Below are 12,069 nucleotides of genomic sequence, written 5' to 3'. Positions count from 1 at the left end.
ACAGACTGCATATAAGACAGTGGTCCCAACTGGGTGTGGTGGCCTGTAATCCCAGCACTTGGGGAGGCCGAGGCAGACGGATCACGAGGTCAGGAGTTTGAGACCAGCCTGACCAATATGGTGAAAACCCATCTCTACCAAAAATACAAAAATTAGCCGGGTATGGTGGCATGCACCTGTAATCCCAGCTACTCGGGAGGCTGAGGTGGGAGAATCGCTTGAACTCAGGAGGCAGAGGTTGCAGTGAGCCAACATCTCGCCACTGCACCCCAGCCTGAGCAACGGAGGGAGACTCCATCTAAAAAAAAAAAAAAAAAAAAGACAGTGGTCCCATAAGATTATAAGGGAGCTGCCCTATAGAGGTGTACTATTTTTTCTTTTATACCGTATTTTTATTGTATCTTTTTTGTTTTCAAACACAAATATTGACCACTGTGTTATAACTGCCTACGATATTCAGTACAGCAACATGCTGTACAGGATTGTAGCCTAGGAGCAACAGGCCATACCATATGGCATAGATGTGTAGTAGGCTATTCCATCTAGGTGTGTGTAACTACACTGTATAATGCTCACACAACAAAATCACCTAAAGATGCATTTCTCAGAAGGTATGCCCGCCGTTAGGCAATGCACGACTGTAATAAAAAAGAATAGACCGGCTGGGCGCAGCGGCTCACGCCTGTAATCCCAGAACTTTGGGAGGCCGAGGCAGGCGGATCACCTGAGGTTGGGAGTTCGAGACCAGCCTGACCAACATGGAAAAAACCCCGTTCTACTAAAAATACAAAATTAGCCTGCTGTGGTGGCACATGCCTGTAATCCCAGCTACTCGGGAGGCTGAGGCAGGAGAATCGCTTGAACCCGGGAGGTGGAGGTTGCGGTGAGCCAAGATCGCGCCATTGCACTATAGCCTGGGCAACAAGAGCAAAACTCCGTCTCAAAAAAAAAAAAAAAAAGAATACACCATTGACATTATTCATCCTCTCTTTCTTCGACAGGAGGAACGTAAAACAATTTCAATAATCTCTTCTTGGCCAGGCACGGTGGCTCCGACTGTAATCCCAGCACTTTGGGAGGCTGTGATGGGTGGATCACCTGAGGTCAGGAGTTTGAGACCACCCTGACCAACATGGTGAAACTCTATCTCTACTAAAAACACAAAAAATTAGCTGGGCGTGGTAGCGGGCACCTGTAATCCCAGCTACTGGGAGGCTGAGGCAGGAGAATCACTTGAACCCGGGAGGCAAAGGTTGCAGGGAGCCCAAGATCATGCCACTGCACTCCAGCCTGGGCAACAAGAGCAGGACTCCATCTCAAAAAATAAATAAATCTCTTCTTGACTTACTACAATAACCACATGTAAAGACTTCTTGGTGTCTAGTGGTGAGTATCAAAGATCTATAGCAAGCATACATTAAAAACACAATTCAGGTAGCAGATTACTACAGCTGCTGAAGATGCGTAGATTTTTAAAAGGCACATAAACAAAAAGTAGACTCCACTAAGCAACACCACTTACACTGAAGAAATATAAAATTTGGGTAAATTAAAAGTAAAGCAGTCAACTCAAGAGACTGAAAAATCAAACTGATAATTTTGCTTTATCATACATCTTTGCCAATCAGAACACGCAATAACCATCATTTATGATACCCAGAAACATAAAGAATTATTACACAGGGACAGTACTGAACCACGAACTAAAGTCCTGAACATGTAGCCAATGCAGAAAAATGTAAAGAACTCTTTTTTTTTTTTTTTTTTAGATGGAGTCTCACTCTGTTGCCCAGGCTACAGTGCAGTGGCGCGATCTCAGCTCACTGCAACCTCTGCCTCCCAGGTTCAAGCGATTCTCCTGCCTCAGCCTCCCAAGTATCTGGGACTACAGACCTGCACCACAACATCCAGCTAATTTTAATATTTTTAGTAGAGATGGGGGTTTCACCATGTTGGCCAGGCTGGTCTTGAACTCCTGACCTCATGAACCGCCCACCTCAGCCTTCCAGTGCCAGGATTACAGGCGTGAGCCATGGCACCCAGCCAAAAACTTTTAAAATAGTCTATGTCTTTAAAGTTCCTTCCTTACTCTCCAACAATCACATTTCAGTATATACTGATGCCCATACCTGAAACTATCCCTCTCCCTCACTATTCTCCCCAACTCCCAAAACGGTACTCCATTATATAGTAAACTGTACATTTTAGTTTATTTTTAATTTTTTTGAGACAGGGTCTTGCTCTGTTGCCCAGGCTGGGTGCAGTGGCACAATCATGGCTTACCGCAGCCTCTATGTACCAGGCTCAGGCGATCCTCCTGCCTCAGCCTCCCAAATAGCTGGGACCACAGGTGTGCACCACCACACCTAATTTTTAAATTATCTGTAAACATGGGGTCTCCCTATGTTGCCCAGGCTGGTCTTGAACTCCTTGGGTTCAAGTGATCCTCCCACTTTGGCCTCTCAGCCTCCCAAAGTGTTGGTATTACAGGTGTGAGCCACTGTGCCCCGCCGATTTTGGTTTAAGTTCAAAAGTCAACTTGCAGCATCAAAAACTGAAGTCTGCCATCTATTATAAAGAACCCGAAGCAGAAAGATTATGCTATTCTCTGTTTACTACCTTCCCACATATGACTGTGGGTGGTATCAGTTAAACATGCACAATATTAAGCATTACTAAACTGCGTATTTTCACATCTAACCCTAAATTCCCAAAGGAATAGATCTGAGCCTTAGCCTGTCCCCCAAGCCCATCCCATTCACTTTAATTCGTAAGTCCTCAGGTGACCGCAGAAGTCAATAAAGTTGAAAAAGAAATGTAGAATTTGATTTCATGAAAATCTTATTTGAGCATTTGGGCTTTAAAAAATCCTAACTAAATATACTTGAAAGTTACCAAACTCACCATGTGTCGGTGTAGTAGTTTAGCTATTGCCTCACCACAATAAAATAAATCTGATGCCACAATCCTTACCATCTACTAAGAATATTTGTATATGAATAAAAATTTGAAATATGTCACCTATTTTCTTTTAACATCCTTCTAAAGCTAAAATCCTGAATATGAAATACACAAACAGACTAATGATAACAGTTACAAAATGTCTGTTCCCAGATTGGGGTGAAATTTTGCTATAAATTAAATATCCATTGTTTTGGATTCCTTTCAGAACTGTGACATGTATTTTTAAAATGTATCTCCTGGGAGAAAAAAATAAACCTGACACTGAACAGTACATAACTGCCAAAAAAAAAAAAAAAAAAAAGGCACTTACCTTAATAGAATTTAGGAGCAGTTCACAAATGCACTAATTAAGGGAGACCAAGGACTGTCCTGTTTACGGGTAATGGTCAGAATGTTAACAGAGAATATTGAAATATTTTACATATCAACTTCTAACTAGTTATAGCACCAGATCCTTGGGGCATGAGGTGATTTAAACCACTTTAAATGTAAACACTCATTTTCTTATCAGTTAAAAAAAAAAAAAAAACCCACTCCACCCTCTCTGCCAGTCTCTGATACACCTTAGAATACTATAGTTACTTCACAGTGGGAAGGAATAGCTAATAAGTACATTTCTTTTCCAACCCACTACTCTACCTAGTCATTAAACACCAAATTCTGAAACTGAATTCAGCTACCTAGATCTTTCTACCAGGAATGCTCCCTATGGTACCTCAATCCCTTCCACTGTCACTTACTGCAACTGCCAAAGCCCCTCCTATTAATAGTAAATCCCTTTCATACTGACTCACTGTAACTCCAACTTGATGAAATAGACACTAAGCAGAATTTACAAAAATTGCAAATGGAATTTTCCTGTTTTCAAAGAATTAAAAAGGAAACTAAAAGTAGAGCACATTCGGGCTAAGTTATAAACATTTAAAGTTCAACCAATTTATAAGTATTTATGTTGCCTGTTTTATACTAGTTCCCGTTTAAACGTTTTTTTTTTAAAGTTTTGCCAAGCATTGTGTAATCACTTACACAAGGCTAAATTTCCCATGCAAGTAATTTTGACATGTAAATATAAACTTAAGTCATTACCCCCAAGACTGTAAGACAGTCTGGAAATTCTTCTGCAAAAAAGTTTATCTTAAACTATGGAAATTTTTAACAGCACACACAAAAGTAGAGAGAATAATACTAACAATGAGCGCTTCTGTATTCATCCAGCTACAATAATCAACTCAAGGCCACTTTTGTTTCACACCTACCTCCTACCCACTCCCTCCTCTCATTATTATCTTCAAAAAGAATTAAGAGGAAGATACTATGTTCTCTAAGTACACTTCTACCCAAAGATAGCAAAAGTATCAAAAACTAGCAAGTTAAGAAGTCAAAATCCAACAATGTAACTATACAGCCGCCTTACACAATTCCTTGGTAGGTGATAAATTTAAGAATTCAGTTAAACACAAAGATATAACCATCTTTAAGAATTTTAATGAAGTCCATAAAACCCAAAGGGCAATTTAAAATTATACCTAAAAAGACAAATAGGGAAATGTGATGAAAACGAACTTAAAACATCTGCAATTAACTTACTTAATGTGGCACCTTAGTTCAAAATGAAAAAAAAAATCGACTATTTAACATAATGTGTCATAAAACTGCAATTCAACCACTTGAAAAACTGCTGAACACTTATATACCTTAAACTGGTCCTTCTGATCCCTAATTATAGATTGATATCAATGTAGAAAGAAAACCAGGCATTTTAACGTTAAGTGGTTGAAAATGTTGAAAATTAACCCCACTGTTCATCGGAAAGTATATGAGAGCAAGCCTAAACTACCTGAATTATATGTCATTAAACAAATGCATCCACTTCCCAGAGCCTTTTTTTTAACAAAATAAGTTCAGATATACCCTTAAACGCAACGCGCTAGGCTACAGACAGAATTAGGAGACCGCCTCCTGCTTTTGCTCCTAACCAATACGCAGAGAGAGAAGGTTGGCAGAAAAGTGCTGCGAGGACAGTAACAAACACCAGCAGCTCCCGAGCAGGCCCTGCTAGAGCCAGGAATGACGCACTTCGGTAACCCGACTCTTTCTCCCCTCCACCCCCGCCCCCAGCAGCGGTGCTGACACCGCCAACAGCCCGGAGTAGGAAAAAAGACAACAGAAAAAAGGCAGAGGTTGGACCGCACTAGGTTTCATCAAGAAACCTCGATTATTCCTCTTTCGACACTAACCACTAGGACTAAACAGGAAAAGAAGCTTCGTGCTTAAGCAAGTCCCATCATGGTGGTTTAAGAGTCACTAAATTAAGCTGATAATGAGTCCAATCCACAGAGACAAATACAGGGTGTGGCTGCTGTGAAATACGGCGGTCCGTGGGAGAAAAGGGGTATGGAATTTACACTCCAGTGTGAAGGGAAGCTGGGGCTTTACGGTGGGAGAAGGGGGTGGCCCGCGCATTTTAAGGAACCATTGCAAACCAACACAAGCGTCTCGTTTACTTTAAATCTAACCTTACAGATCAAAAGTTTCCAATAGATATATCATGTAAACTGTAAATTACCATTTAATCCAACACCATGGCCCTCAATTTAAAAACTACATCCAAGAGAAAGAAGGAGGGAGAGGGAAGAGGGGTGGTAGGCAACAACATAAAAAACATTCTAGGCCACGGAAGAGAAAGTCTCACAAACCGGATGAAACTACTAATACAATATTAAAAATTAAAGCCGAGCACTGAAGCACGAAAATCACACGATAACCCACTACAATTAAGGATTAAAAATAAAATGACATATGCACCAAGGGGGAGCGGAAACTAAATGTCGAAAGTACAGCGGTTTATAAAAAACTAAAGGCAAAACAAGACATTCTCGCGACGGGGGGAAAAAAAGGCCGAAATCAACAATACGTTCACAATTCTAGGCCAAAAGAAAATGGGAACGGGGCTCAAAGTTTTGCGGAACTACTTGATGCTGTTTCCCACACCTTCTCTCTCCCACGGCCCATCCGACCCTTTTCGTCCCAAAATCGCCGTCCGCAGATCTCCGGATCCAGGGGAGAAGAAAAAAGAAAGTCGACCCCGAGCAAGAATAAAAGTGTGGAGTGAAAACGCACAGGCTGCCTACCTGGGGCAAGGATCAGCTCAGTTCGTGCCTTGAGAAAGACAGTGCGGGTGGGGGTGGGAATGAAAAGCAGCACTAAAACTAAAACAAAAGTGGCGCCAAAACCCCCCAACAAACAGCCTTCCACTCCCGCCCTTCCCCCCTCCGCCCATGCCAGGCAGGCAGGGCCCCCTTCGGGGCAAGGTCTGCGCGCGGGGGCCAACACCGCCAGACCCCAGCCAATTTAGAAAATTGTTGCCCGAAGAAAACTGACCGAAGTCGGGCCTCGGAAGGGATGGAGAGATCGATGCCAATCGCCTTCCCCAGCAGTTCCCCCACCACGCGCTGGAGATGATGGGGCGGGGGAGAAGCAGAGGGGCCCGTCACATGAATGTTGTTCCCTCTCTAGGAAGGGAGGAAGAGAGGGAGGGAGGGGGGAGGGAGGGAAGGAAGGAGGGGAAGGGAGAAGGGAGGGGGCACGAGGGAGGGGTGTGATCAGAGTAGATTTTCCCTCGCCTCCCTCGGTCCGAGGCCCAAATATACACAAGTGAGCCTCCTTTCTCCCCTCCCCCCTAGGTTCCCAGCACCACCATTTTGCTCTCTGCCTTCCCCTCACCGCGACACCGCGCTCTCCCCCACCCCAACCACAGCCTCCCGGCTTTCCTCCCCCGACTACGGCTCGCACCCCACCCCACCTCCAGTTCGGGCTCTCCTAGGCTTAGGAGCCTGCCGGAGAAAAGGAACCTAAATCTACTGCTACACAGAGAAGCGGAGCCTCCATCTTGCGCTGCTCCGCGTTCTCCATTTTGGGCCACCCATGGGGGGGGGGGGGTCTCCGTAGAGGCCCCGAGGGAGAGTTGGGCGAGGGAAGGAAGAGAAAATCTTCAGCGAGGGTAGTCGAAAAGAAGAGCCCTGCGGTAGAAAGCCACTCTAGGAGTAGGAGGTAGGGAGGAAGGGGGGCTGGAAGTTCCTTGGAAGTGTTGGGGTAGCGACTTGGGGGGAGAAGGGAGAAAGGAGGGCTGGGGGCGCCGCGGGGGCGAGGAAGATCCTCCCGCCTGGACTCTGCCCCCCGTTCCATGGCTGCCCCCCACGGGGGCGAAGAAAGCAGAGGGGAAATTCAATGGCAACAGAGTGCCCAACCTCTTTCCCTCCCAACTGCTCTCTCTCGCCCTGTTTCAACCATACACACCTCACAGTGGGCCCCGCGCCCTCCGGGTGCCCCTCCAAACTTCTAGAAGCTTCGCCTCCGCCATTTTATAACTTACCTCCCCCCTCAGCGTACACAGAGGCAGCAACGAGACTGTTCGCCTCCCCCACTCCTTCTTTCTCAGGCCGGGGGCTTCTTCACCCCTGGGCTGGTACAAGATATTTTTCCCCTTCCTCTTCTTTACACCCTCGAATTCTACTCAGGGACGGAAGCTCCCGCGGTTCTAGAGCGGTGGGGGGTTTTGAAAGTGGCGGTCGGATCCGGCGGGGTTTTTTTTCTTTTTTTTTTTTTTTTTTTTTTTTTTTTTTTTTTTTTTTTTTGGTGGCGCTTCGGGATTGTTTGGGGTGTTCGCTCTTCGGCGACTTGGAGGCGAATGGAACGCGCAGGCGCCATCTGTCGGCCACGAGCCCGCGCCCGGCTCCCGTTGGGAGGGAGCGGCATCTAGCGGCAGAGAGTTGCCACTGCAACGCCTGGCTCCCAGCCCTCCCACCCAGCGTCCTCCTCCCAGTCACCGACCAATCGTGGCCGACTGACTCCCGGGTTCAGCGTCTCCGACGCCGCCCGCAAACCAGGCGCCCGCAGGGGCGCGCCGCCGAGTGGGGTAAACAAGGTGCCGTGCCCGCGCCTGACTTACTCATTCGTTTGGCCGCGCTTCCGCCGCGGACCCGATCGAGCCGCGGTTTTTCTGTCTTTAGTAGGGTGTCGAGGGGAGGGCGGTAGGAATGTCCGGCGGAGCCCCGGGCCGTGGGAATCCAGAGGCTGGCTGGGCTCGCTCCGGGACTCGTTCCCCGGGCCCCTCCGCCCCTCGCGAGGCGCTAAGGTGGCAGCCCAGTCGGGCATCACCCTTCGAAGTCCTCTCTTTTGACACACCCCTGTGAGGGGCCTGTGGCCCTAGTTCCCGGACTTTCGATGCCCCCTTGTCCCTACCCCTTCCCACCAAAAGAACCCAACTCGCTAAACTCTGGCACCTGATCCTAAGTGGTTTAATGGAGCTACTTGGGCTAGATCGGGGGCGGAATAAGGGTTGGTTTTGTTTTGCTTTTTGCTTCGGGTGTGGAAAGAGAGCGAGCTGATTCTCTGCCAGGAAGACCTAGCCCTGGAAAAGAAAGAAAAATTGTTTTGCTTTGCAGCCCACTGGTCCTGTCTCCGAGAAAACGTGGTCTGTATCTCCAGGTTCTAGGAGTCCTAAAGAACTGGACTACTAGGCTAGGCCGGGCGCTCGACCAATTTGTTCGCCACTCTCGGGGCGGGGGAGGAGATAGGACCGAGCGAAGTGGAGGGAAATCGAAATTTGGGCAAAAGGAGTGAAGGGGGACCTACCCCGCCTCCCCCGCGCATCCACTGCTTTCCTGGGCGGGTGCAACCACGCGAAATGGTTGGGAATTTAGGTTACTTCTCATCCTGCCTTCCCAACCCTCCCCCAAGATGTTTGAAGTGCGAAAAGACCCTTTCTGCTCCTCCAACCCCTGTTAACTAAAATCTTTGTCACCTTTATTTTTTTTGTTTGTTTCGAATCCAGTGTATTGGACCTTTGACCGCCAAGAGCTCTTTACTCGGGGGAGAAAAACTCGAGGAGGGCCTATCCCCGCCAAAGCGCCGCTTTTTCCTTGGACAGGAAGAAGTGACCTATTGCAATGTCTCCATTGCTGTTATAGAAGTTCGTAGATTCATAAAATAGTGTTTGCTTAAGAAGTCTTCGTTTCTGTTCCTTTTTTGAAATTTTGGTTAAAATATTTCTTAAATATTAAATTACATTTCAATTAGAAGAAAAGGAATAAAGTGTATTAATAACAAAACAAATTTTCCAACTGAGAAATAGGGTGAGCCCCGTGTAAATCATGAAGCTTTCACCCCGATATCACTTCTGAAACATTGCTAATATAACGATTATTTTCAGTCCTTAAATTATATTCCTTCCATATCTCTTGTTAGTTTCTCTCCCATCCTCTGTGCTTATTGTTTTTTCTGCAACTTTACAAAAAGAGTTATAGTATATTTAATCAACTGGACAATAAAAGTTAAACAGAAACATCTAAATATCAATAACAAGAAGTAAAATCTGAGACATTTTTACTTACCTCTAAAGCTCTGGAGAGTGGAATACTATTCAAGATAAATTTCCATTTCTTTTATAGACCATCTTTGGTAGAATGCTATACAGTTTTTAATAGATTCAAGTTACAGAATGATGCAGCTAGAACATTAGAGAGTAGTGGAAAATTTACAGAGTTATATAAGTCAATGCAAAATTCCACTTGAAGTAATAGAAAAATTGGGCCCTGTACCAAGTCATTTTTACATTAATTTAGTTCAATTGTGCCAATTTAATCTCAATTGATATTAAATGATTTCCTGTCTTAGTATTAGCTGAAAACTACTGATTTTCTGCTCCAAACATCACATTTATAGTACATGGTACAAATAGTTTTTTATCTATTTTATAAATTTGTATTCTCAGTTAATTATGTAGCAACTGAGATTTTAAAACAGTTTATGCTTAGAACAAAACTGAAAAGTTCTTCTGTTTAGCAAATTAGCTCTGATTTTGTGAAAAATACCACTGAAGATTAATAACAAACTGGTATAACATCAGAAATAAATGTCGTAGCAAATTTTTACTAATATTTAAGAATATTTTACAGTAACCATTTTTTTTGTTAGAGCTCTTTCAAAAAAATACTTATCAAGACTTCAATATGTACAGAATGCTAGGTGCCCCAGTCCTATCATAAGAAGTGGAGTTTATTTCATGGGGTACTCTAAAACCTAAACAGTTCACCCTTTGAATGTGAGGACAAAGGGAGAAAATGCCATCAAACGAAATATGAAATAATGAAAAATGAAATAACTGATGGAAAATAATTTTAATCTTGTTTGTAACATGTCCTTTATGAGATAATACTGTAAAGGCAGAAGCTTTGGGTGCCTAATAAGAAATAGTGAAAAAGGAGAGTTGAATAGTTAAAACTTACAAACCTCTGATACTATGTAAAAGGCAAGACACTATTTGATGCAGAAATGTTCTGGTCACAAGAAATTCATATGCCACAGTATAACAAAGATAATCTTCCAGGTTTACCATAGACGGACTAAAACATCCCACAGATCTCTTTGCTTTAACTCCATGCAAATGGAACAGACTTCTGATTATAAATTAGGTTTTCCAGATAGTCTTCTCCTCTGGGCAGCATATATATATTTTTTATATTTTCTTTTCTTTTTTTTTTTTTTTTTTTTTTTTTTTTGAGACAAACTCTGGCTCTGTCGCCCAAGCTGGAGTGCAGTGGCGCGATCTCAGCTCACTGCAACCTCCGCCTCCAGGGTTCAAGCGATTCTCCTGCCTCAGCCTCCTGAGTAAGCTGGGATCACAGGCACATGCCACCACGCCCAGCTAATTTTTGTATTTTTAGTAGAGATGGAGTTTCTCCATGTTGGTCAGGCTGGTCTTCAACTCCCGACCTCACATGATCTGCCCGCCTGGCCTCCCAAAGGGCTGGGATTATAGGCGTGAGCCACCGCGCCAGCCCATTTTTATATTTTTAAACACCATTCTAAACATAAAACCCAGAAACCTAAAAGTAGATAAATAATTAAGTCCACAGAAATTTAAAAATTATGTATACCAAGACACCAGAAACAAAGTCAAAAGATAAACTGGAAACTGTGAGAAAATGTTTGCTATATGGATGAAAAAAGCTAATTTCTTCAAGATACGGAGACTTAAAATCAATACGGTAAAATTTAAAACTCCAGTAGAAAAGTGGACAAAGCATATAGTCTACTTGTGGGAGAAGAAATACAGATGGCTAGGCCGGGCGCGGTGGCTCACGCCTGTAATCCCAGTACTTTGGGAGGCCAAGGCGGGCGGATCACAAGGTCAGGAGATCGAGACCATCCTGGCTAACACAAGGAAACTCCGTCTCTACTAAAAATACAAAAAATTAGATGGTCATGGTGGCACACACCTGTAGTCCCACCTACTCAGGAGGCTGAGGCAGAAGAATCGCTTGAACCCAGGAGGCGGAGGTTGCAGTGAGCCGAGATGGTGTCACTGCACTCCAGCCTGGGCAGACAGAGCGAGAATCCGTCTCAAAAAAAAAAAAAGAAATAAGAAATACAGATGGCTAATACATATATAAAATAGTGCTCAACTTCATTTGCCACTAAGAAATGCAAATTAAGGCCGGGCGCAGTGGCTCACACCTGTAATCCCAGCACTTTGGGAGGCCGAGGCGGGCGGATCACTCGAGACCATCCTGGCCAATATGGCGAAACCCTGTCACTACTAAAAATACAAAAATTAGCTGAGCGTGGTGGCTCACCTGTAGTCCCAGCTACTCAGGAGGCTGAGGCACGAGAATCTCTTGAACCCAGGAAGCAGAGGTTGCACTGAGCTTAATTCGTGTCACTGCACTCCAGCCGGGCGAAAGAGCGAGACTCTGTCTCAAAAATAAAATAAAATAAAATAAATGCAAATTAAATACAAACTCTCCTACCAGATTGCCAGAGATTTAAAATGTTGGTAATACTTAGTGTTGGTAAAGAACTGAGAACTTTCATATATCATTGAGGGGAGAGTAAATTTAAAAAAAAAAACTGAAAAATAGAAATTTTTAAAAGGTCGGATGCAGTGGCTCACATCTGCAATTCTAACACTGGAAGGCCAAGGCAGGAGAATCACTTGAGCCCAGGAGTTTGAGACCAGCCTGGGCAACATAGCAAAACCGCATCTCTACAAAAATTTTAAAAACTGGTGAAAAAGTTGAAAGTATCTCGGAGCAGTTAAATGTA

General features: G+C 44.2%; 1 protein-coding gene and 1 long non-coding RNA gene across 16 annotated transcripts in view; one reads left to right on the top strand and one right to left on the bottom strand.

The window, feature by feature from the left end:
• Nucleotides 1–7,650, bottom strand: part of STAG2 (STAG2 cohesin complex component) — a 141,845-nt gene extending 134,195 nt beyond the window's left edge. For 3 of the 15 annotated variants that reach the window (XM_024240587.3, XM_024240590.3, XM_054545036.2), the window contains exon 1: nucleotides 7,261–7,346. The gene's annotated coding sequence lies outside the window, so the exon portion shown is untranslated. Of the gene's footprint in view, nucleotides 1–3,274; nucleotides 3,334–6,095; nucleotides 6,124–6,345; nucleotides 6,477–6,766; nucleotides 6,854–7,260 lie in introns of those variants that run through there. The other 12 variants (XM_054545030.2, XM_054545032.2, XM_054545031.2 and 9 more) reach the window with 7 other exon arrangements.
• LOC103889101 (uncharacterized) lies at nucleotides 6,919–8,970 on the top strand. The gene is made up of 2 exons (XR_653482.3): nucleotides 6,919–7,014; nucleotides 8,798–8,970. It is a non-coding gene; the product is annotated as an uncharacterized LOC103889101 (long non-coding RNA).
• The last annotated feature ends 3,099 nt before the right edge of the window (nucleotides 8,971–12,069 follow it).

This window comes from Pongo abelii, chromosome X (genome assembly GCF_028885655.2).
Source record: "Pongo abelii isolate AG06213 chromosome X, NHGRI_mPonAbe1-v2.0_pri, whole genome shotgun sequence".
Taxonomy (NCBI): domain Eukaryota; kingdom Metazoa; phylum Chordata; class Mammalia; order Primates; family Hominidae; genus Pongo; species Pongo abelii.
This window is presented reverse-complemented; position numbering and strand designations above follow the sequence as displayed.